The sequence below is a fragment of the Salvelinus sp. IW2-2015 genome, linkage group LG26 (assembly GCF_002910315.2).
Source record: "Salvelinus sp. IW2-2015 linkage group LG26, ASM291031v2, whole genome shotgun sequence".
In the NCBI taxonomy this organism is placed as follows: domain Eukaryota; kingdom Metazoa; phylum Chordata; class Actinopteri; order Salmoniformes; family Salmonidae; genus Salvelinus; species Salvelinus sp. IW2-2015.
Window position 1 is genome coordinate 32,135,943 of NC_036866.1, and position 25,576 is coordinate 32,161,518.

Genomic DNA, 25,576 nt, shown 5'->3' on the forward strand with positions numbered 1-25,576 from the left:
CAGTTCTGCAAGAGGAAGGCATTGTGCATATGACTGCCCGCCCGTTCCCCAACTCTGAATCCAATTTTAGCACATCTGGGACATCATGTCTCGTCCATCCACCAACGCCACGTTGCACCACAGACTGTCACAGGAGTTGGCGGATGCTTTAGTCCAGGTGGGAGAGATGCCTCAAGAGATCCAATCCGCCACCTCATAGGAGCATGCCCAGGCGTTGTAGGAGTATCAGGCCGTGAGGCCACCACACCACTACTGGCCTCATCTTGACTGTTAAGGCTACATCAAATTTGGATCGCCTGTTAGTGTGAGTTTTTCACTTTAATTTTGATGTGTGACTCCAAATCCAGACCTCCATGGGTTGATAAATTTGATTTCCATTGATAATTTTTGTGTGATTTTGTTGTCAGCACATTCAACTATGTAAAGAAAAAAGTATTTAATAAGAATATTTCATTCATTCAGATCTAGGATGTGTTATTTTAGTGTTCCCTTTATTTTTTTGAGCAGTGTATATTAGACTGTTATAATGTTTAAGTCAAAATGACTCCTCATTGGCTCAAAGGGGATCCCTCYAGGCCTGGCTTTTATTTATATATTTTTTGTAATTTTTACCACCCTTTTTCTCCCCAATTTCATGATTCCGATGTTGTCACATCGCTGCAATTCCGGAACGGGCTCGGGAGAGGCYAAGGTTGAYTCATGCGTCCTCTGAAACATGAACCGCCAAACCGCGCTTCTTAACACCCGGGTGACGCTGCAACACTGCGATGCAGTGTCTTTGACCAATGCGCCACTTGGGAGGGGAGGCCTGGCTTTTCTAGTGTTAAAGAGATTCTCAGGTAGTTTTGTATACTTTTTTGCCAGTTGTACTGAAAGTAGCGAGCAAAGTGTTCACCAAATCACACTTTTGCAGATATGTGCACCACTTCATTGCTCTTTCTCTCGTTCTGCTGTTTGTGCATCTTGCTAGCTGTCACTCAAATGGCGAGGGTCTGAAGCTCATTGGCTAGAACTCAAATTGCTAGGGGGCTGGCCCAAGTGAGGGAAAAAGTAAGGAAAAATGACGCGGCATAGAATCCAGAAAAAAAGTTGCTTTCAAACCAATGATTTTGTGGCTWGGTAAGACTAATTCTGCTCACAGATTATGCATGTATTAACTTCACATTGACACACCCAGCCCAAAAGCAGGTGGTTAAAAAATACTTACTTGACCCCAAAGTTCAGGAGCATGATTTTGATGAAAACCGGTTCAGTCTGCCAACATAGTCTGCAGCCATACTCGATATAGGCCTAGCCTGTATTCTGTGTCGGTCTATAGCTGGAGTGGGGTGTACTAATACCATTCGCTGCGATTCCATGCCTATCTGGTAGAACATTTTCATTTGCTAAGCCCTTGCTTTGGCGGTACTACACTCGCCCCGCTTCAACAAAGACCTTGGCACGCTCTCCTCGATATCAATYCCCTCCGCTAGCCGCCATTGCCAAGTGAGGAAACAACGAAACTGAGTGTCATCCAAGCAGCTTGTCATTGTAAACACATTTTTTTTWAAGTATTCATATTGAGTAATTTTTTCCTCTCTTCTCTTTTCAGGGTGAGCCAGCAGCCGAAAACGAGCAAACTTGAGGATGGGGAGAAACCAGAGGGATTGCGAATGAGTTGGCAGGTGAGAGCAAAATGAGAGAAAGAGACAACCAGGGCTACAGGCTGATGCGTGATCATCCTGATCCTCAGGGCCTGATTCTGCTCTCTCTGATGAGGAGGGGAGTTTGAGTTACAGTGATATTCCTTCATTGCCATGGCATGTTCAATGGTAAGGCTTAGAAACTAGGACTGGGTTTTGGGATGGTCTTTGCCAAGTACACTCGTAAAAGAAAAGTGCTATCTAGAACCCAAAAATTATCTGGGTTATTTGGCTGTCCCCATACGAGACCCCTTTGAAGAATCCATTTTGGCTTCTGGTAGAACTCGTTTGGTTCCAGGTAGAACTCTTTTGGGTTCCATGTATAACCCTTTCCACAGAGGGTTCTACATTGAACCTCAAAGAGTTCTACCTGGAACCAAAGAGGGTTCTCTTATGGGGACAGCTGCATAACTCTTTTGGAAACGTTTTTCTAGGAGTGTAGTGGCATCCTATCACAATGAAATGGATATCTTAGTTCCAAAAATCTTCCTAGCAAAGCATACAGTAACACCAAAGGTCCTCTAATTAGTTACTCATTGTGAAAGTATGATTCTGTAACACGTCTTGCAACAGAAAGAAATAGTATCATGTTCAAGTATTCTACTTTTGTTTACTAAGCACGTTAATGTTGTCTATAGTTAGCCTCTTGATGGGTAACACTCCTTAGCTCTTTGATAGCAATACATTTCTCCTCATTGTCTGTGTTGTCCCCTCTGTAATGGTGCTGCTGTGTTTGACAGATGAATAATAGCTAGCAAGAGTTCTAGACTCACCCCAGCTCTGCAGTTCCCTGGGACACAGCTCAGGTCAGCTGATTAAAAAGATAATGAATTGGTTTAATAGATGTTTGTTTTCCTCTGCAATATGTGTCCTTTTCCTCCAGACCCCGTGGGGGAGTCATTTTTATAAATGACAGATTTTCGACATTGAATGGAGAATGCTCCCATCCCAACAAACTGGGCAAAAACTGMTTTAATCATGTCATATAAACAACAAAATGATATGTGATGATATTGAATCAGCATAGAAAACTGATTGGATTTGCAAAAAGTAATCAATGTAAGGTKTTTTTTTAAAAACCCAACTTTTTACCTAAATCCAATGACAAGGTGTACTTTCTTTGTTGGTTTCACATTGGATTCATGTTTAGTTGACAACAACCAAATGTAAATCAAAACTAGACATTGAACTGACGTCTGTGCTTGGTGGGAAGTTGTCTTAGCCTTCTTGATGTGGTGTGGTCAAGCAAGTTGATTATGCTCACTTTCTTAAATGTTACACATAAGACTTAGTACACATCCTATCAGAGGCTCATCTTAGCTTCTTTGGCACCACCCTCAGACAATTCTCATTTGTACACCAGATCCTGATGGATTGAAGGTAATTAGCATGTTATTTGGATTGTTTGTCTGGGTTGATTGATCAGCTATGAAACTAGCAGACAGAATCGTAACTTGCCTTGCATAATTTCTGATCACCCATGTTTTTGTTCGTTTTTTTTTGTAGTTGAAGTGTGTGAGTGAGTGTGTGCATGTTTCAGTGTCTGTGTGTTCCTCTTGTGTGTTACTGATTGGCTAAATCCAGAACCACCATGAGCTCAGCTGTAGTGCAATAACAAACATCAGTGTCATTGCTTTAATGTCCCCCAGCGCGTTTGAAAGATAAACCTGGCAGAACACAAACAATAGCACCGGTGCATACTGAACGGGGCACAGGGCATGAGAGAGCTRATTTAGTTGTTATTAACTTAATAAAGGCACTCTATTGTGGGAATTACACTCCTCCATCCCCACAAGGCCACAGGCTTGGTGTCTGGATTTCTCAGTTAACTGTACTGCGTCTCTGGATCTCTTTTTGMCATCCTCCACTCCTCTGAAGTTGTATTGTAGCTCATTCAGCATGAGTCATTAAGCTCACTAACGGACACTTCAAGATGAAAACAACCATGAAAAAAATGCCTCTGGTTTATATCCTGAAACTGTCCTGAAATCCTGTTATTGTACCATGCTAATCCACACACACACAAACACACACAAAGGATGCAAACAGGACACACTCTTTGGGCTTCTGTCCTTGCCTATGTGATAGAGCWTTTTGACATTGATTGTGAAATTAACTGTACAGGGTGATTGATTTATACCGATACATATAATCTGGGGTATTGTGTGTGAACTGTCCCACACACAATACCCCATAAAGTCAAAGTGGAATTATGTTTTTAGAAATATTTWAAAATGAAAAGCTGAAATGTCTTGAGTCAATAAGTATTCAACCCCTTAGTTATGACAAGCCTAAATAGGTTCAYAAGTAAAGCATTGCTTAACAAGTCACATAATAAGTGGCATAGACTCACTCTGTGTGGAATAATAGTGTTCAACATGATTTTTGAATGAATACCTCATCTCTGTACCCCACACTTATATGTCCCTCAGTCGAGCAGAGAATTTCAAACACAGATTCAACCACAACGACCAGGGAGGTTTTACAATGCCTTGCAAACAAGAGCACCTATTGGTGATATTGGCTACTCTAACCAGGAAGCTTATAAGAAGTCCCGCTATGCCCTCCGATGAACCATCAAACAGGCAAAGTGTCAATACAGGACTATGATCAACCTCTCCCTGTCTGAATCTGTAATACCAACATGTTTCAAGCAGACCCCCATAGTCCCAATGCCCAAGAACACTAAGGTAACCTGCCTAAATGACTACRGACCTGTAGCACTCACGTCTGTAGCCATGAAATACTTTGAAAGGCTGGTCATGGCTCACATCAKCACCATTATCCCAGAAACCCTAGACCCACTCCAATTTGATCCACAGATGATGCCATCTCTATTGCACTCCACACTGCCCTTTCCCACCTGGACAATAGCAACATCTATGTGAGAATGCTATTCATTGACTACAGKTCAGCGTTCAACACCATAGTGCCCTCAAAGCTCATCACTAAGCTATGGATCCTGGGACTAAACACCTCCCTGTGCAACTGGATCCTGGATTTCCTGACGGGCCGCCCCAGGTAGTAAGGGTAGGTAACAACACYTCTGCCAAGCTGATCCTCAACAAGGGGGCCCCTCAGCGGTGCGTGCACAGTCCCCTCCTGTACTCCCTGTTCACTCATGACTGCACGACCAGGCACGACTCCAACACCATCATTAAGTTTGCCGATGACACAACAGTGGAAGGCCTGATCACTGACAACTACGAGACAGCCTATAGGGAGGAGGTCAGAGACCTGGCCGTGTGGTGCCAGGATAACAACCTCTCCCTCAACATGATCAAGACAAAGGAGATGATTCTTGACTACAGGAAAAAGAGAACCGAGCACACCCCCATTCTAGTGGTGAAGGTTGAGAGCTTGGTGTCCACATCACCAACAAACTAACAAGCACACGAAGACGGTCGTGAAGAGAGCACGACAAAACCTGTTCCCCCTCAGGAAACTGAAAAGATTCGGCATGGGTCCTCAGATCGTCCAAAGGTTCTACAGCTGAAGTATCGAGAGCATCCTGACTGGTTGCATCACTGCCTGGTATGGCAACTGCTCGGCATCTGACCGCAAGGCACTACAGAGGATAGTGCGTCAGGCACAGTACCTCACTGTGGCCAAGCTTCCTGCCATCCAGAACCTCTAAACCAGGCGGTGTCAGAGGAAGGCCCTAAAATTGTCAGTCTCCAGCGACCCTAGTCATAGAATGTTCTCTCTGCTACCGCATGGCAAGCGGTACCGGAGTGCCAAGTCTAAATCCAAGAGGCTTCTAAACAGCTTCTACCCCCACGCCAAAAGACTCCTGAAGATCAAGTCAAATGGCTACCAAGACTATTTGCAGTGCCCCCCCATCACCCCCTCTTTACACCACTGCTACTCTCTGTTGTCATCTATGCATATTCACTTTAATAACTCTACCTACATGTACATACACCTCAACTATCCGGTGCCCCTGCACATTGAGTCTGTATCGGTACCCCCCCTCTATATAGTCTCGCTATTGTTATTTTACTGCTGCACTTTAATTATAAACACTGCCAATAGTGTTTCTACAAAGTATTGACTCAGGGGTGTGAATAGTTATTTAAATGAGATATTTCTGTATTTAATTTATTGTCAATAATTTAGCAAAAATGTAAWTTTTTTTCCACTTTGTCATTATGGGGTATTGTGTGTAGATGTGTGAAGAAATAAAAACAATATAATTAATCCATGTTGAATTCAGGCCGTAACACAACAAAATGTGGAATAAATCAAGGGGTATGAATACTTTCTGAATGTAATCTCAACTACAATCCAGGTCATCTGGCTTTGCTATTAGATGAAGCAGAGTGATAACACATTAAGTTGTTATATAAATAAAAAATATCTGACATTMTATTCCCATTTTAACTTTTTGTGCTTTTAAATGGTTGAAAGTGCAGTGATAACACATTGGGAATTCAACAAACTTCTGGATGTCTTTTGGAGRGGGTGGATAAAGGTTGAAATCTCATCGATTGATGTCTCAACCAAAAATGACCGACATTTGTTGAAATGACGTGGTGTGCACAGCGGGATGAGAGGACATCAGACTACAACAACAGAAATTGTGCGGGAATTGAGAGAGATATACACAATAGCAATGACAAAGAAAATGTGTGCAAGTGAAAGAAAGGGCAATATTGACAGAAAGTTTGTATGTGTGTGTAATGTGGGTTTGAATCATCCTGTGTGTGAGCAGAATGTGAACTTATCTTGACACAACTCTTTTTGCCTTCTGTCTGTGTGTGTGTCGGTGTGTCAGTGTGTCTGTATATTCGTATATTTCATGAGTGTATGCGTGCATGTGCATGTCYCTGTAGCCCTGCATGTGTTTCAGGGCCAGCTGTCCAAAATGAGCTCTCGGTCCGACACTCATGTATGAAGAGACCAATCGGAATTACTGCGCCTCATTTCTCAGGAAAATGTGTAGCTTGGGGGATGACCGAGTGCTCCGGCTCTGTGGCTGGCTCGGGSCTGTAGACATTGCCAGTGGATATGATCCTGGCTCATCTGTTTAGTGAATCGGCTGCCCTACAGACACGTTACATAGTTATTTTCATTATCCGATGGCCACATCGCCATCCCTGACACTGGCTGGAAGTAGGCCGATGGTCAGTGTTGACTCACAAGTGAGCCATCGTCAGCCACCCTAGTGGTAGAAATTGAGAAATGTCATACATATCAAAATAGCCTCAAGGAAAAGAGTGTGGTGAGGCTGGGAATATGTTGTGTTGTTGTATTTGAGTGTCCGGTGCTTCACAGCAGATGTCTAGCAACGTACATACATAGAAACGGAGATGAGCAGTCTCCAGTCTCAAGTCTCCAGTGATCATACATTGCTTCTATTAAACAAAAATCTAAACGCAACATGTAAAGTGTTTGTCCCATGTTTCATGAACTGAAATAAAACATCCTCAATCTAAAAAAACGCACAAAAAGCGTATTTATCTCAAATTTTGTACACACATTTGTTTAGATCCCTGTTAGTGAGCATTTCTCAATTTCCAAGATGATCCATCCACCTGACAGGTGTGGCATATCAAGAAGCTGATTAAAAAGGCCACTAAAATGTGCAGTTTTATCACAACACAATGCCTCAAGTTGAGGGAGTGTGCAATTGGCATGCTGAACACAGGAATGTCCACCAGAGTTGTAGCCAGATAATTGCATGTTCCTTTCTCTACCATAAGCTGCCTTCAACTTAATTTTAGAGAACTTGGCAGTATGTCCAACCACAGATGTAACCACACCAGCCCAGTACRTTCACATCAACCTTCTTCACCTGCGGGATCATRTAAGACTAGCCACCCGGACTGCTGATAAAATGTAGACATATTTCTGTCTGTATTAAAGCCCTTTTGTGGGAAAAAACGTACTCTGATTGGCTGGGCCTTCCTCCGTATGGGTGGGCCAGTACAGTGGCTTGCGAAAGTATTCACCCCCTTGGCATTTTATTGTCGTACAATTAATTACGAATTAAAATAGATTTTTGGGGGGTTTGTATCATTTGATGTACACAACATGCCCACCACTTTGAAGGTGCAAAATCTTTTTATTGTGAAACAAACAGGAAATGAGACAAAAAAMAAAACTGAAAACTTGAGCGTGCATAACTACTCACCCCCCCCAAAATCAAAACTTTGTAGAGCCACTTTTTGCAACAATTACAGCTGCAAGTCTCTTGGGGTATGTCTCAAAAGCTTGGCACATCTAGCCACTGCGATTTTTTTTTGCCCATTCTTCAAGGCAAAACTGCTCCAGCTCCTTCAAGTTGGATGGGTTCCACTGGTGTACAGAAATCTTTAAGTTATACCACAGATTCTCAATTGGATTGAGGTCTGGGCTTTGACTAGGCCATTCCAAGACATTTAAATGTTTCTCCTTAAACCAGCCGAGTGTTGCTTTAGCAATATGCTTAGGGTCATTGTCCTGCTGGAAGGTGAACCTCCATCCCAGTCTCAAATCTCTGGAAGCTGCCAGTTAAGGACTTGTGAGGCGTCTGTTTCTCAAACTAGACACTCTAATGTACTTGTCCTCTTCCTCAGTTGTGCATCGGGCCTCCCACTCCTCTTTATATTCTGGTTAGAGCCAGTTTGCGCTGTTCTGTGAAGGGAGTAGTACACAGCATTGTACGAGATCTTCAGTTTCTTGGCAATTTCTTGCAAGGAATAGCCTTCATTTCTCAGAAGAAAGCACTTTGTTTCTAGCCATTTTGAGCCTGTAATCGAACCCACAAATGCTGATGCTCCAGATACTCAACTAGTCTAAAGAAGGCCAGTGTTTTTGCTTCTTTAATCAGCACAACAGTTTTCAGCAACATTTTTTGCTTTTCTTTCAAAAACAAGGACATTTCTAAGTGACACCAAACTTTTGAACTGTAGTGTATATGTATTGTTAAGCCAGTCCTGAACTAAATTAAGCTTGCCTAAACAAAGTGGGTGAATACTTATGCAACTACTATATTTTTTTATGTACATTTGTATTAATACTAAAACAACATTTAACAAAAATATATACATTTTCACTAACATTATGGATTATTTTGTGTATATCAATGACAAAGAATCACAATTAAATCAATTTGAAATTCAGGCTGTAAGACAACACAATGTGGAAAAAGTAAAGGGGTGTGAACATTTTCTGAAGGCGCTGTATTTTAATCCCAATTTGTAATGGATCAAAATGGGGAAAATATCCAAAGGGAGTGAATACCTAGAGTGCATCCGGAAAGTATTCAGGCCCCTTGACTTTTTCCACATTTTGTTACATTGGACTTATTCTAAAATTCATTAAATTGTTTTTTTCCTCATCAATCTACACACAATACCCCATAATGACAAAGCAAAAACATTTTTTTCTAAATGTTTGCTAATTTATGAAAAATAAAAACTCAAATCACATTTATCACAAYTATTCAGACCCTTTACTCAGTACTTTGTTAAAGCACCTTTGGCAGTGATTACAGCCTCAAGTCTTCTTGGGTATGACACTACAAGTATGACACTACAAGCTTGGCACGTGTATTTGGGAAGTTTCTCACATTCTTCTCTGCAGATCCTCTCAAGCTCTGTCAGGTTGGGTGGGGAGTGTCGCTGCATCYCTAATTMCAGGTCTCTCCACAGATGTTCAATCGGGTTAAAGTCTGGGCTCTGGCTGGGACACTCAAGGACATTCAGAGACTTGTTCCATAGCSACTCCTGTGATGTCTTGGCTGTGTGCTTAGGGTCACTGTCCTGTTGGAAGGTGAACATTCTTCCTAGTCTGAGGTTCTGAGCGCTCTGGAGCAGGTTTTCATCAAGGTTCTCTCTGTATTTTGCTCCATTCATCTTTCCCTAGATCCTGCCCAGTCTCCCAGTCCCTGCCACTGACAAACATCCCCACAGCATGATGCTAACACCACCATGCTTCACCGAAGGGATGGTGCCAGGTTTCCTCCTGATGTGACGCTTGGTATTCAGGCCAAATAGTTCTTGGTCTCATCAGACCATAGGATCTTGTTTCCCATGGTCTGAGAGTCTTTAGCTGCCTTTTGGCAAACCAACCAGGCTGTCATGTGCCTTTTACAGGGTAGTGTACCATAAAGGCCTGATTGGTGGAGTGCTGCAGAGATGMTTGTCCTTCTGGAAGGTTCTCCCATCTCCAGATAACCTCTCGAGGTCTGTCAGAGTAACAATCGGGTCTTGGTAACATCCCTGACCAAGGCCCTTCTCAACCGATTGCTCAGTTTGATCGTGCGGCCAGCTCTAGAAAAGGTCTTGGTGGTTCTAAACTTCTTCAATTTAAGAATGATGGAAGCCACTGTGTTCTTGGGGACCTTCAATGCTGCAAACCTTCCCCAGATCTGTGCCTCGACACAATCCTGTCTCGAAGCTCTACGGACAATTCCTTTGACCTCATGGCTTGGTGTTTGCTCTGACATGCACTGTCAACAGTGGGACATTATATAGACAGATGTGTGCCTTTCTAAATCATGTCCATCAATTTGCCACAGGTGGACTCCAATCAAGTTGTAGAAACATCTAAAMMATGATTTTGTTTTGTATTTTAMMWMWWKACCTTGTATTTAACCAGGTATGCCAGTTGACAACAAGTTCTCATTTACAACTGCGACCTGGCCAAGATAAAGCAAAGCAGTGTGACACAAACAACACATGGGATAAATAAACGTACAGTCAATAACACAATAGAACAAACTTTATACAGTGTGTGCAAATGTAGTAAGATTAGGGAGGTTTGGCAATGACTAGGCCATAGTGGTGAAATAATTACAATTTAGCATTAACACTGGAGTGATAGATGTGCAGAAGATGATGTAAGTAGAGATACTGGGGTGCAAAGGAGCAAAAAAAAAATTATAATATGGGGATGAGGTAGTTGCGTAGGCTATTTACAGATGGGCTGTGTACAGGTGCAATGATCGGTAAGCTGCTCTGACTGCTGATGCTTAAAGTTAGTGAGGGAGATAAGTCTCCAGCTTCAGTGATTTAAAAAAAAATTGTTCCAGTCATTGGCAGCAGAGAACAGAAAGGAAAGGCGGCCAAATGGGGAGTTGGCTTTGGGGGTGACTAGTGAAATATACCTGCTGGAGCACGTGCTACAGGTCGGTGTTGCTATGGTGACCAGTGAGCTGAGATAAGCCGGGGCATTACCTAGCAACGACTTATAGATGACCTGGAGCCAGTGGGTTTGGCGATGAATACGAAGTGAGGGCCAGCCAACGAGAACATATAGGTCGCAGTGGTAGGTAGTATATGGGGCTTTGGTGACAATTTCGCATCTCATAGCAAAGGGTCTGAATACTTATGTAAATAAGGTATTTCAGATTTTTKTTTTATTTTAGAAAAAGTCTAATGTAACAAAATGTTGAAAAAGTGAAGGGGTCTGAATACTTTCCGAATGCACTGTATTACCCACTGTATTTGATTTAAAGCTTTTCCTGGTACTTAGAGTGTCAGATTTCCTTTCAAATAAACTCTATTTTTTCATGAAGTAGTTTCGTGCCAGAAAAAGCTTGCGTTGTGATTGACTGTGAGTCTCTTCAGAATCTTGGACAGATTTTGAAAAAAATAATGTGATTTCATAGCAGAGACTAAAAGCAAGATTGTATTTTGAAGGGTGCTTTTGATCCAGCAACCATAACCTTCAATAACCATATCATTGTGGAGTGTATTTTCCTGTCAACGCATCAGTAGGGTGCAACATCACTCCAATGCCACCAGAGGGTAAAATCTGACACAATGGCTGCTACTAAATGAATTGTAGATCATGTATTTCCTCATAGATCTTTCAGAAGTGTGTTTGATTTGCACATTAGCTTATCCTGGATTGAGGCAGTTGGCGCTTGATTTAGGATACTGTCAGTGTCCCCTTTTTTTTGGCCCATGTTTCATAGTAAGTTCCTTCATCAATTGACATTGTTAGTTTCCACTTTTCTGAGAAGMATTCATCATGTGTGTGCACATCTGTAGCACACCTACGTGCTATTTTACCTAGGAAATAATGATGTTGTTCTTTTGTTTCTTCCCACCATAGGTAAAAACACAATTTGGACGAAGGCCTGTTCCTTACAGCATGAGCCTTTATGTGTTCAGATAAACTCTACAATGTTATTGTTTCCATTCTCTAGTACAGCTTCAATGTAAACACAAAATATATAAAACTATTGTAGTGGTAAATATTATTTCAGGATAGAGAGGTATTAGATATAGCAAAGATTCTCGCTATCATGGAGTTCAAGTCAAGCCTTCCAACTTCTCCTTTCTCATTAGTGTGCTACCCACTGCCTATGAACCCCGGCACCAATTTTTTGAATCCCGTTGTCAAGAACTCCTTTAAAATAGAACTTTAACCTTAACCTCTCTTGGGCACGTGAGACGGTAGCGTCCCAACTCTTCAACAGCCAGTGAAACTGCTGGGCGCCAAATTCAAATACTCATTATAAAAATTCAGAAAACAAAACATATTTTACATAGGTTTAAAGATGAACTTCTTGTGAATCCAACCACGGTGTCAGATTTAAAAAATGCTTTACGGCGAAAGCATACCTTACGATTATTTGAGAACATAGCCCACTAGACAAATCATTACAAACAGTAGCCAGCCAAGTAGAACAGTTACACATGTCAGAAATAGAGATACAATTAATCCCTTACCTTTGATGATCTTCATATGGTTGCACTCAGCAGACATTCATTTCCTCAATAAATGTTCCTTTTGTTCGATAAAGTCTCTTTATATCCAAAAATCTCCGTTTTGTTCACGCGTTTTCTTCAGTAATCCAAAAGCTCAAACGCAGTCAAAACAGGAAGACAAAAAAATCCAAATTGTATCCGTAAAGTTCATAGAAACATGTCAAACGATGTTTATATTCAAACCTCAGGTTGTTTTTATTTCAACCGGACAATAACGTCGTCAATTTAAAAAGGTAAACAAGAAACGCACTCTCTCGYTCGCGCCCATGAAAAAGCTCTGTGACAATTTAGGGTCCACTCATTCAGACTGCTCTTACTTCTTCATTTTTCAGAATACAAGCCTGAAACAATTTCTAAAGACTGTTGACATCTAGTGGAAGGCATAGAAACTGCAATTTGAGTCCTAGGTCAATGGGTACTGTAATGGCATTGAATAGAAAACTATTAAAAAATAATAATAAACTACTTCCTGAATGGATTCTTCTCAGATTTTCGCCTGCCTAATCAGTTCTGTTATACTCACAGACACTATTTTAACAGTTTTGGAAACTATAGTGTTTTCTATCCAAATCTACCAGTTATATGCATATCATATCTTTTGGGCCCGAGAAGCAGGCASTTTAATTTGGGCATGCATTTCATCCAAAATCTCGAATGCTGCCCCCTACCCTAGTGAAGTTAACAAAGCAAGCTGCTTCTCCCCATTTAGCGTATAATCATCTTTTCCCAGCATTGTATATTGACACAGTATTCCAGTTCTGGCATAGGAATGGTCTGGTGTTTTTGTTTTGTAAAAAATACAATTGTCTCTTTCGATACTCTGAGGGTGGACCATAGTACTGTATTCCCAATAGACACTTTTGTAGGTGTCCTCCAAACTAAAAAACATTTCCCTTAATTTCTACTCCTGCCCCATACGTGTCCAGCTGAGAGATACTGATCTTAACCCCTATCTGAAGGGCACAATCTCCAGATTATATGACATGATACAGAACATTAATCTGCGTTCCTGGGACATTACAAAATCTGCATGGGAGCAAGACATGAGTAGCGAGCTACCTGATGACGTATGGCAATGTAGTATGGAGCGTATCCACACCTCATCATTTTGCTTAAAAGGCATGCGCATACCGATAGGACGCATGGGGTGTGAGTAGCTCCGTTTTGTACTGACAAAACTGTGGTTATATGTAGAAACCAGACAACAAAGTTTAAGTGGAACACCAAACATTTCAAAAACTTAGGATGCTTAATAAGTGACAACAAAWATACATATATAAAAATAACTTTATCCCATTACTCAACTATATTAAAGCAGCTCTATTTAAATGGAACAATCTTCCGATGAATCTTACAGGTAGAATGAATGGCATGCTTCTCAAAGTTMTTATATTTATTCTTGGTAATACCAATTACKCCACTGAAGACATTATTTAATAAGTATACTTGGCCATAACAGACTTTATATGTGCAAATAAAACTCATAGAATAAAAAGGAACATTTATACCTCCCTAAGTCTGAGGGTGYAATTATATCAACTCGCCACCCAAGGCTTTTACTTGCGACATATTGTTAAACGCACTAACTAGGAACAATGGGTAATCATTGAAGATGTGCATGTTCACCCACATAATCTTTCCACGTGTCTATTTTCAAAGGATAAAGCTAAGAACATTAACAACTTTATAGTTATAAACACTAAAACAACATGGAAGAAGATGTTATGGATTCTAAAAGAACCAATATAATTACCCKAAAATACAACCCAATGGAAAAATCCTTAGATAGGTTTTCAGAATGGAGTGATAAATTGGTCCACATGGAAAGCTAAAGGTATAGGAACCATACATGACTTAGTAATAGGAAATACATRTATTTCCATGACAGAATTATAACCAATTTTGGACTGACCAATGCAGACTTTCATAACTCAGGTGGGTTTTGGCAGGTGTGATGTCGTTGATGTTTGTGTGGATCTGTATATTGTCTTTTGTATGTGTCTGTTGTAAAAAATCAAAATAAAAGATTGTAACCCCCAAAAAATCATCCAGCGATTTTTTTTTGGGGGGGGGGGTTGTTCCAATCTTTGAGTGACTTTTGGCACCCCATTTTTGAGGCATTCTCACACGTGTGACAAAACTATTAGCCACAACCCGTTCACTGCTATTTGGAGTACTCCCCCTAGATCATAATATTCCCAAGCATCAGGCGAGTGCAATAGCATTTGCCTCGCTGCTAGCTTGCTGTCTTGTCCACTTTTATTGGAAGTAGTCAAAACCACCATACTTTATTCAGTGGGTTAAGGAGGTGAAGTCATCTCTGCCCCTGGAAAATATTAGGTACAAGTTTGACTTGACCTGGTCCCTGTGCACACAGTAAGTGGTCATGTCTGATCTAATGGCCATATTGTGCTGAGAAGATTACACTAAATGTATGATCCCTTTTTAATTTTTTTWAATGTTATGCTCTATAATTATTTTTCTATCCTGTCTTCCAATGCGGCCTTACTCATTTTTGTAGCCTGCCGTGTCGGCCTATGCATCTCGGTCCTGGTCCTGGGGGCCCGGAGGGTGCACGTCTTTGTTCTTTCCCTAGCACTAGTGCACTCGACTCAACTTACCAACTCATTATCAAGCCCTTGATTGAAATCGGGTGTGCTGGAGGCTGGGGTCGGGGTGTGTGACCAATTTGGTCCCCGGGACCAGGGTTGGGGGGCACTGATATAAAGTAGATGTTGTTGGTGCTGCTGGTGTTGTTGGTGCTACTGTTAGAGTACAACATTTCGTCCAGCATTCTTAGTGTCAGCATGTTGCAATTACCATTAATTACTATCATTACCATATTTTGTTTATGTTTCTATCATTGTCTATTTTTATTTTATTTTGATTTAATTAACTTTTTTTGGTGGGGTGGGTGTGAGGGATGAGGGACTGGGGATGTTATACTGTTTTCAATGTCTCTTTGTTCTCATATCTGACAATCTATAAGTAAACTATACATTTTCTTTGAATGGGTTGGTGTTGTTTAGCATTAGCCATCTGCTATGGTTTCTCCAAATCATTCACTGTGCTTGAACAAATAGCACATTCCAGCACCGTTGCTATGCTTGCTGTAGTCATGCAGAAAACAAGTTCTCTGGGTTTGCTCAACAGCAATAACCTGGGTTGTTTTTTAATCTGTAGACTTTGCAGCAAAGGAAAAGTGTGCCCTCTCTTTGCACCAGTCAGATGCTCTCCATACACATTTAAGATTAACAGCAGCAAACCAATGCCAGTGATAACATCTATGGTAATCCCATCCATTGCATAGGTCACAGTTTGTTGTTGCTCATGTTCAGCTTCTGCTCACGGTTATGGGAGATGAAGAGTGGGAGTGGTGCAAGTATGTACATCAGCTACCACACTTCTAGTAGCAATCCTTCTCAGAGGCAATCCCACCCAGAAAACAGACATTGAGCGACTAGTTTGCCTGCGGTTGCAATTCAATCAAATCCACCACAGCAATGTTTACACAATGTTACCTGGTGTTAGCAATAGGATTTGCAATACTTTTTGACCATGAYAAAAACAGCTCCTGCGTATATACTGCATTGAGGATTTGATTGATTGGGTCTTTTTGGTCCCGTTCTCTCTTCCTCTTAATTGGAGCGTTGTCTAAAACTCWAGCCTGTGCCAGGAGCTGACCTGATTCAGTTCTGCATCTCATTATTGTGTCTTTCTGTAGCTCCCTCATAGACTGGCATTATGTCATTCCCTTCCACCATCCACCAGCCCCTGCCTGAAGGTTCCCAACGTCCGCCTTCTCCCATCCCCCCATGCCATCCATATCACATGCCAAGCTCTGTCAAAGCCCCACCATGTGACTGGCAGCCATCACAAAAAACTCATAATGATTGCGCACTGAAGCGATGACCAAGTGAAAGAAGCCTCAGCAACGTTTCTTTGCCAGTTTCTCTCCTTTTCTCCCTGCTCCATGGAAGCTGTGAAAGTGGCTGCAGCGAAGGGAGAAAGGGAACGTTTGTGGGCCCAAAAAATAAAAAGCCATTCTACTTTGTGCTTTTCGCCTGGGGTAGAAGCAGACACCCCTGACACTTTTATGTTCTGCTGTTGTGGGGGCTGGAGAGAATGTGTGTGAGTTAGTGTGCTTGTGTGTGTGCACACACATGTGCTTGTGTGCGTTTGTCTGTGTGTGCATGTGCGTGCGTGTGTGTGTTTCCTTATTTCTCAGGCTCATCGAGGAGGGTATCTGACAAGCCAGGGCGGGCTGAGATATKTTTTGTGTTTGCACAGTATGAGACCCTCCACTGGAGCGATATTGATTTGGTGTATCATGCAAAAGATGGGCCTTTTGTTTCTGCTGCTGCCAAAGTCTATTTCCTCTTGGTTACCTCCAGGTGCTTGGTTGACAGGTCCTCATTTTGGCTCCTAACATGTCCAAAAGAGAAAGCACAGTGATGGGTAGAGAGGTGAGGGGGAGAAAGAAAGAGTGAGAGAGACATAGAGGGGGAGAGAGCGAAAGGGAAAGAGTGAGACCGAGACAGAGACAGAGAGAGAAAGAGAGAGAAAAAGAGACAGACACAGAGAGAGACCCAACGAGAGAGAGAGGGAGAAAGAGAAAACGAATAAGAGAGGGAGAGGGAGAAAAAGAAAGAGAGAGGGAGTGGGTGTGAGGCGGGTTCATAACATGATGCTGTGAGTAGTTGTGCCGTGTCCTGTATGATGTAATATAAATGACAGTGTTTTCAGACACTGTATGCATGCTCCTATGGACAGTAGTTATGTGTTACTCTGCTCCTTCAGTAAAGAGTATATCAAATGTTAAATGGACATTGGTTCAAATGATAGCGGATAATATATCTTCACCACCACTTTTCTTACTTTGTAGCATTTCATTTGCTGCCTCAACCATTGAAAAACATACTGTTACAAATTACTATGAGGTACTCCCAACAACAGGATGAAGAAGATAACACATTCCTAAACATTTGGTTAGAACTWGATATTTGAAACTGCATAATCAGCTTCCATGTTAAACATCAGGCTCATCTGAAAATAGATCAAAAGCTTGTCCTCTCCGATCGCGTATATCCCCTGCTGAACAAACGCAGCCTTCCTGGTGCAGCTGTATGCGGGCTAATTTCCTCAAAGATCTGTATTTACATGCTATGCTTTGACTCTAGGCTAATCCTATGAGCTGTCTTTTAGACCTCATACTAGCTTTATCTAGCAATGTGTTATTTTTCAATCTGCAGGTGTTGTCAGCTCCCATGTGCCCATTTTCAAGTCTTTGCTCTGTGACATGAGCTCTGTGAAATTTTGGGCTCACGAGTTGCGCAGTGGTCTAAGGCACTGCATCTCAGTGCAAGAGGCATCACTACAGTCCCTGGTTCAAATCCAGGCTGTATCACATCCGTCCGTGATTGGGAGTCCCATAGAGCGGCACCCAATTGGCCCAGCGTCGTCCGGGTTTGGCTGGTGTAGGCCATCGTGGTAAATAAGAATGTGTTCTTAACTGACTTGCCTCGTTAAATAAAGGTTAAATATAATAAACAACAATGAATGTGGCTAGTTCTGTTCCACTGGCTGATGATGTGTGGTCCTGTTTTTATTTTTAATAGTATTGTCTGGACACAGGTAGAATTGAACAGTGCTTTGGAATCTGCTAAATCTAGCCCAGTCTATTTGAGTCACATTTATATTTTCAATGCATGAACCCAACTAGGAGTGCAATCTAGTGATWTGTGCTTTTGCTATTATTTCAGTCAAATATGTATTCCTGTGGTTACTCCTTATATAAAAGGTTGACCTTTTTTACCCTAGTATTTGTATTCATGTCTGATGCTGTGTATATTTTTTGATCCCTAACCTCAAAATACTATGCACATTATTGCTCTGAACTAGTTCTCCATTGTCATGCTGTGCCTCTTTCCCTGCTGTCTGATGGCATGTGATTTAGTCAAAACATATGAAGCCTTTGGCTACATTTGGTTTTGCCATTCCAATAGGCACATACTGTAAATCCCCTAAATAAAGAGACTGAGCAACAGCATGAGCAATCCCATAGCTCTGTCAGCCATGGTGCCTATCATGGTTCCCTACAGCCATGACCATGGCATGGCTACATTGATGGCCTCTTCTCCTGCTGCCTGATGGCACATAGACTTTATGTGCCATCACACCCACTGTGCAGTGTGGCCAGAGGACTCCCAAGGAGCATGACTGCATGAAGCTAGGCCATGATCCTAGGCCATAATATCAGTACAAAGAGACACTGTACTTATCCAGGTAATTGGCCTCTGCAGTCCAGCTCTAGGAATCAGATGGTTTTATCGTGAGTTGAGAACCAAAGAAATCAGATTCCCTCCCTTTTTCAAAGATTTCATCATCGCCTTAATTTGAGGAAGATGACAGATTAAATACTTTATTAATCAAATGTTTTTTTGTGTTAAAAAAATTGTAACGTTAAAATATATCACTTTACACATTTACACGGAAGTAAATATAAATGCAACAAGCAACAATTTCAAAGATTTGKCTGAGTTACAGTTGATATAAGGACAATAGTCAATTTAAATAAATTAGGCCCCAATCTATGGATTCCACATGACTGAGAATACAGATATGCATCTGTTGGTCAAAGATAGGGGCGTGGATCAGAAAACCAGTCAGTATCTGGTGTGACCACCATTTGCCTCATGCAGCGCGACATATAGAGGTGATCAGGCTGTTGATTGTGGACTGTGGAATGTTGTCCCACTCCTCCTCAATGGCTGTGCAAAGTTGCTGGATATTGTCAGGAACTGGAACACGCTGTCGATACACGTCAATCAAGAGCATCCCAAACATGCTTAATGGTTGACATGTCTAGTGAGTGTGCAGACCATGGAAGAACGAGGTCATTTTCAGCTTCCAGGAGTTGTGTACAGATAAATCCTTGCTACATGAGGCAGTGCATTGTCATGCTGAAACATGAGGTGATGGCGGCAGATGAATGCCATAGATAAAATGCAATTGTGTGTGTTGTCCGTAGCTTATGCCTCCCCATACCTTAACCACACGGCCACCATGGAGCAATCTGTTCATACCGTTGACATCAGCAAACCGCTGCCTAGAAGGCCAGCATCCTGGAGTCGCCTCTTCACTGTTGACATTGAGACTGGTGTTTTGCGGTTACTATTTAATAAGCTGCCATTTGAGGACRTGTGAGGCATCTGTTTKTCAAACTAGACACTCTAATGTACTTGTCCTCTTGCTCAGTTGTGCACCGGGGCCTCCCACTCCTCTTTCTATTCTGGTTAGAGGCAGTTTGCGCTGTTCTGTGAAGGGAGTAGTACGCAGCTTTGTACCAGATATTCAGTTTCATAGCAGTTTCTCWCATGGAATAGTCTTCATTTCTCAGAACAAGAATAGACTGATGAGTTTCAGAAGAAAGGTCTTTGTTTCTGGTGATTTTGAGCCCGTAATCGAACCCACAAATGTTGATGCTCCAGATACTCAACTTGTCTAAAGAAGGACAGTTTTATTGCTTCTTTAATCAGCACGACAGTTTTCAGCTGTGCTAACATAATTGCAAAAGGCTTTTCTAATGATTAATTAGCCTTTTAAAATTATAAACTTGGATTAGCTAACACAACGTGCCCTGATAATGGGCCTGTGTATGCCTATGTAGATATTTCATAAAAAATCTGCCGTTTCCAGTTACAATGGTCATTTACAACATAAAAAATGTCTACACTGTATTTCTGATCAATTTTATGTTTTTTAATGGACAAAAAAAAAAACATTTCTTTCAAAAACAAGGACATTTCTAAGTGACCCCGAACTTTTGAACGGTAGTGTAAATTTAGTCAGTTCATCCAAAATCTTCAATATGCACCTTGGAATTATGATAAGGACACACGCAGTTGCGTCCCCGATGTGTCTGTCTTCACATGTAGTCTGTGAGGAAGACCCGATCATGTGATGGAGAGCCATGTGAGTGAGAGGTGATTCGGAGCGCGCAGCACTCAGGGAGAAGGGCACACCGGKCAAAAAAGGCATGGATTTTTTTTGGTGTGCATTAAGGCCACACAAAGGGGATGCCTCCGTGAAATTCTAGGCATAATCAAGTGACTATCAAATTGTGAATGAGTGACTGATGTAGTGTGTACKGCCTGCACAAAGAAACAAAGCAGAGCTCATGCCTTTCAAGCAARTTTTTTCAAATCATTATTAGAGTCCCATCATGCAGCCTTAAAATGTATTAAAAATCAAAACATATAGCCCAATGTTTGTAGAACAACTAAAGTTACATTAATAACTCTAAATTAAGASTATAGGAATACCTATTTATTTGTTAACCGCTCAACACAGAATAGCCCTATGTGCGCAGACGGCACTTCTAAAAGTCTATTTCACACCATAGTTTGCAAGATAACATTTCTTTCATTTTGATTTCAGCATACATGAAAATGTGGCACTGACTCMCCCATGGATTAATGTTTCATATTGTCTCAATGAAGAGTTTGGCATTCGGCTAGCAATGTGCGACGGGCACGTGAAGTTACAAGCCTGCTAGAGTTAGCGGCAGGTGGAAGAGCAATATCTACCATCGTATTACCAATGAAGCCTGAGCTGGAATGTGAAGTCAACTGAAACTGGTTAGATTTAGAAAACCCTGTATAGATCTAGCTTGCTTCGTATCATATCCCTCTGGAATGGCCTCATTGTTGACATTATGGAGCCCTTTTCCTTTCATGACAGAAATGGCATGTTTTCAACAGCCCTCATTATCGCCGGAAAGCTTATGTTGGTATGTTCTCCCTATTGTCAACTACACAGGAAATTAACAGATATGGGTGCCGATCTGAGTCACGATTTAGCTGTTTCCCATGCTCTCCATCTAATTCCCTCCCTGCTCTAAATCCAATTTCACTGCTTGCATTGTCAGAGAGGAGATGGATTGCTTCGTAAATCAACTTCATCTTATTTTCTCCCCTGTCAAGAATTGAATTGTGTACCTCTGATTTCATTGTTTCATTTATTTCAATGCTATATTGGTGGGGATGAGGAAATAAGTGGAGAATGTCATTGCATAAGGATTTAAAGGAGACAGCTGTCTATGAGTTGATTTTAAAGTAGTTACTAATTTAACTTATGTTGTGTGTAGGAAGTGAGTCTTACTGTATTTTATGGAAAAAAGCTTACAGAATAATGTATTGCACTGAAATTATCCCCCAAATATTCACCTCCAATACACTGTCAATCCACAGGCCATGGTAACCAATAAGTTCTGAGAGAGAAACCAYGCAACCCAAAATAAAGTCACACTAAATTCTACCCATGGTCAATTCCTTTCTGCATGGCATTAATTCCAACATATTAGATCCATTAGCTTTAATGGAATGTGATTTTCAGACTTGTGTGTAATCCCTGTCACATTTGCCTGGTCCCCTGCACAGAAAAACCATTATGTCCACCCTCAGGCTTTGGGCTGATCAGAATTGGGGTTTGGTAATTAAATAATTATTGGTCTTGGTAATCATGCAATTAATTGGTAGTTACAGTAATAGCCCACCCATCCTCCAGCAAAAAAACMGAAGTATTTTGTTCCAAAGCTAGCCCTATGGCTGGACACACTAATTGGAGAATGCACTGTAGCTAAGTACTCAGAGCATGCGTGTACTCAGAGCAGGATGTGTACTCAGAGCCCCAACCGGCAAGTGTCTTCACTGACATTGTCAACCTCTCCCTGACCGAGTCTGTAATACCTACATGTGTCAAGCAGAGCACCATAGTCCCTGTGCCTAAGAAAGTGAAGGTAACCTGCCTAAATGTCTACCACCCCATAGCACTCACYTCGGTAGCCATGAAGTGCTTTGAAAGTCTGGTSATGACCCACATCAACACCATCATCTRGGAAACCCTTGACCCACTCCAATTCACATATCGCCCCAAAAGATCCATAGATGACGCAATCTCAATCTCACTCCACACTGTCCTTWCCCACCTAGACAAAATGGCGCCGGAAGAAAACAAAATGGCACCTGAAAAAATGGCAGCAGTTTTACGGGCGCCCAATCAATTGTGCTATTATTWGTTTTTTTTCACATTATTTGTAACTTATTTTGTACATAATGTTTCTGCAACCATATCTTACGGCAAAAAAAGAGCTTCTGGATATCAYGACAGCGATCACTCACCTCGGATTAGACAAGGATTTTTTCTTCAACAAGCAAGACGCACAAGACATTCTCCAAACACCCCACAGGACCGACATCCCCGTTATTTGCAAGAGGAAGCAACGCAGGTACAGAGGACAAAGAGCCGGGTGCCTGGTCAGGACCCGGCGAAGGCGACTGGGAAAGCTGCCGTTACCGTCAACACTACTCGCCAACATGCAATCATTGGACAATAAACMAGACGAGGTACGATCACGAATATCCTATCAACGGGACATCAAAAACTGTKATATCCTATGTTTCACGGAATCGTGGCTGAATGACGACATGGATATTCAGCTAGCGGGATAGARGCTGCACCAGCAAGATAGAACAGCACASTCCGGTAAGACGAGGGGGGGCGGTCTGTGCATATTTGTAAACAACAGCTGGTGCACGAAATCTAAGGTAGTCTCTAGATTTTGCTCGCCTGAAGTAGAGTATGTTGTGATAAATTGCAAGCCACACTACTTGCCTATAGAGTTTTCAGCTATACTTTTCGTGGCTGTTTATTTACCACCACAGATAGATGCTGGCGCTAAGACCGCACTCAGTCAGCTGTATAAGGAAATAAGAAAACAGGAAACCACTCACCCAGAGGAATCGCTCCTAGTGGCCGGAGACTTTAATGCAGGGAAACTTAAYTCAGTTCTACCAAAATTCCATCAACATGTTAAATGTGCAACCAGAGGGAAATAAATTCTAGATCTCCTGTACTCCACACACAGAGACGCGTACAAAGCTCTCCCTCGCCCTCCATTTGGTAATTCCGACCACAACTCTATCCTCCTGATTCCTGCTTACAAGCAAAAATTAAAGCAGGAAGCACCAGTGACTCGGTCTATAAACAAGTGGTCAGATAAAGCAGATGCTAAACTACAGGACTGTTTTGCTATCACAGACTGGAACATGTTCCGGGATTCTTCCGATGGCATTGAGGAGTACACCACATCWGTCACTGGCTTTATCAAWAAGTGCATCGAGGACGTCATCCCTACAGTGACAGTACGTACATACCCCAACCAGAAGACATGGATTACAGGCAACATTCYCACTGAGCTAAAGGGTAGAGCTGCCGCTTTCAAGGTGTGAGATTCTAACCCGGAAGCTTATAAGAAATCCTGCTATGCCCTCCGATGAACCATCAAACAGGCAAAGCGTCAAYACAGGGCTAAGATTGAATCATACTYCACCGGCTCTGTCGCWCGTCTTATGTGGCAGAGCTTACAAACTATTACAGACTACAAAGGGAAGCACAGCCGCGAGCTGCCTAGTGACACGAGCCTACCTGACGAGCTAAATCACTTCTATGTTCGCTTCGAGGCAAGCAACACTGAGGCATGCATGAGAGCATCAGCTGTTCCGGACGACTGTGTGATCACGCTCTCAGTAGCCAACGTGAGTAATACCTTTAAACAGGACAAACATACACAAGGCTGCGGGGCCAGACAGATTACCAGGACGGGTGCTCCGGGCATGTGCTGACCAACTGGTAGGTGTCTTCACTGACATTTTCCACATGTCCCTGATTGAGTCTGTAATACCAACGTTGTTCAAGCAGACCACCATAGTCCCTGTGCCKAAGAACACAAAGGCAAACTGCCTAAATGACTACAGACCCGTAGCACTCACGTCCGTAGCCATGAAGTGCTTTGAAAGGTTGGTAATGGCTCACATCAACACCATTATCCCAGAAATCCTAGACCCACTCCAATTTGCATACCGCCCAAACAGATCCACAGATTATGCAATCTCTATTGCACTCCACACTGCCCTTTCCCACCTGGACAAAAGGAACACCTATGTGAGAATGCTATTCATTGACTACAGCTCAGCGTTCAACACCATAGTGCCCTCAAAGCTCATCACTAAGGTAAGGACTGTGGGAATAAACACCTCCCTCTGCAACTGGATCCTGGACTTCCTGACGGGCCGCCCCCAGGTGGTGAGGGTAAATAGCAACACATCTGCCACSCTGATCTTCAACACTGGAGCTCCCCAGGGGTGCGTGCTCAGTCCCCTCCTGTACTCCCTGTTCACCCACGACTACATGGGCAGGCACGACTCCAACACCATCATTAAGTTTGCAGACGACACAACCTGATCACCGACAACGACGAGACAGCCTTTAGGGAGGAGGTCAGAGACCTGGCCGGGTGGTGCCAGAATAACAACCTAACCCTCAATGTAACCAAGACTAAGGAGATGATTGTGGACTACAGGAAAGGAGGACTGAGCACGCCCCCATTCTCATCAACGGGGCTGTAGTTGATTAGGTTGAGAGCTTCAGGTTCCTTGATGTCCACATCAACAACAAACTAGAGAGACCCCAGCCACCCCAGTCATAGACTGTTCTCTCTACAAACGCATGGCAAGCGGTACCGTAACGCCAAGTCTAGGGCAAAACGGCTTCTCAACAGTTTTTACCCCCAAGCCATAAGACTCCTGAACAGGTAATCAAATGGCTACCCGGACTATTTGGATTGTGTGCCCCCCCCAACCCCTCTTTTTACGCTGCTGCTACTCTTTTTTTATCATATATGCAGAGCCACTTTAACTATACATTCATGTACATACTACCTCAATTGGGCCGACCAACCAGTGCTCCCGCACATTGGCTAACCGGTCTATCTGCATTGTGTCCCACCCACCACCCGCCAACCCCCTCTTTTACGCTACTGCTACTCTCTGCTCATCATACATGCATAGTCACTTTTACCATATCTACATGTTCTGTACATACTACCACAATCAGCCTGACTAACCGGTGTCTGTATGTAGCCTCGCTACTTTTATAGCCTCTACTGTATATAGCCTGTCGTTTTACTGTTGTTTTATTTCTTTACCTACCTATTGTTCACCTAATACCTTTTTTTGCGCTATTGGTTAGCGCAAAAAAGTAAGTAAGCATTTCACTGTAAGGTCTACACCTGTTGTATTCAGTGCATGTGACAAATAAACTTTGATTTGATTGATTTGGACAAAAGGA

General features: G+C 42.3%; 1 protein-coding gene across 2 annotated transcripts in view; it reads left to right on the forward strand.

Moving 5' to 3' along the window:
* LOC111953094 (leucine-rich repeat-containing protein 4C-like) overlaps positions 1-25,576 on the forward strand; it is a 172,043-nt gene that overhangs the window by 136,731 nt on the left and 9,736 nt on the right. For both annotated transcript variants that reach the window (XM_070435240.1, XM_023972191.2), the window contains one exon: positions 1,592-1,664. The gene's annotated coding sequence lies outside the window, so the exon portion shown is untranslated. The remainder of the gene's footprint in view (positions 1-1,591; positions 1,665-25,576) is intronic.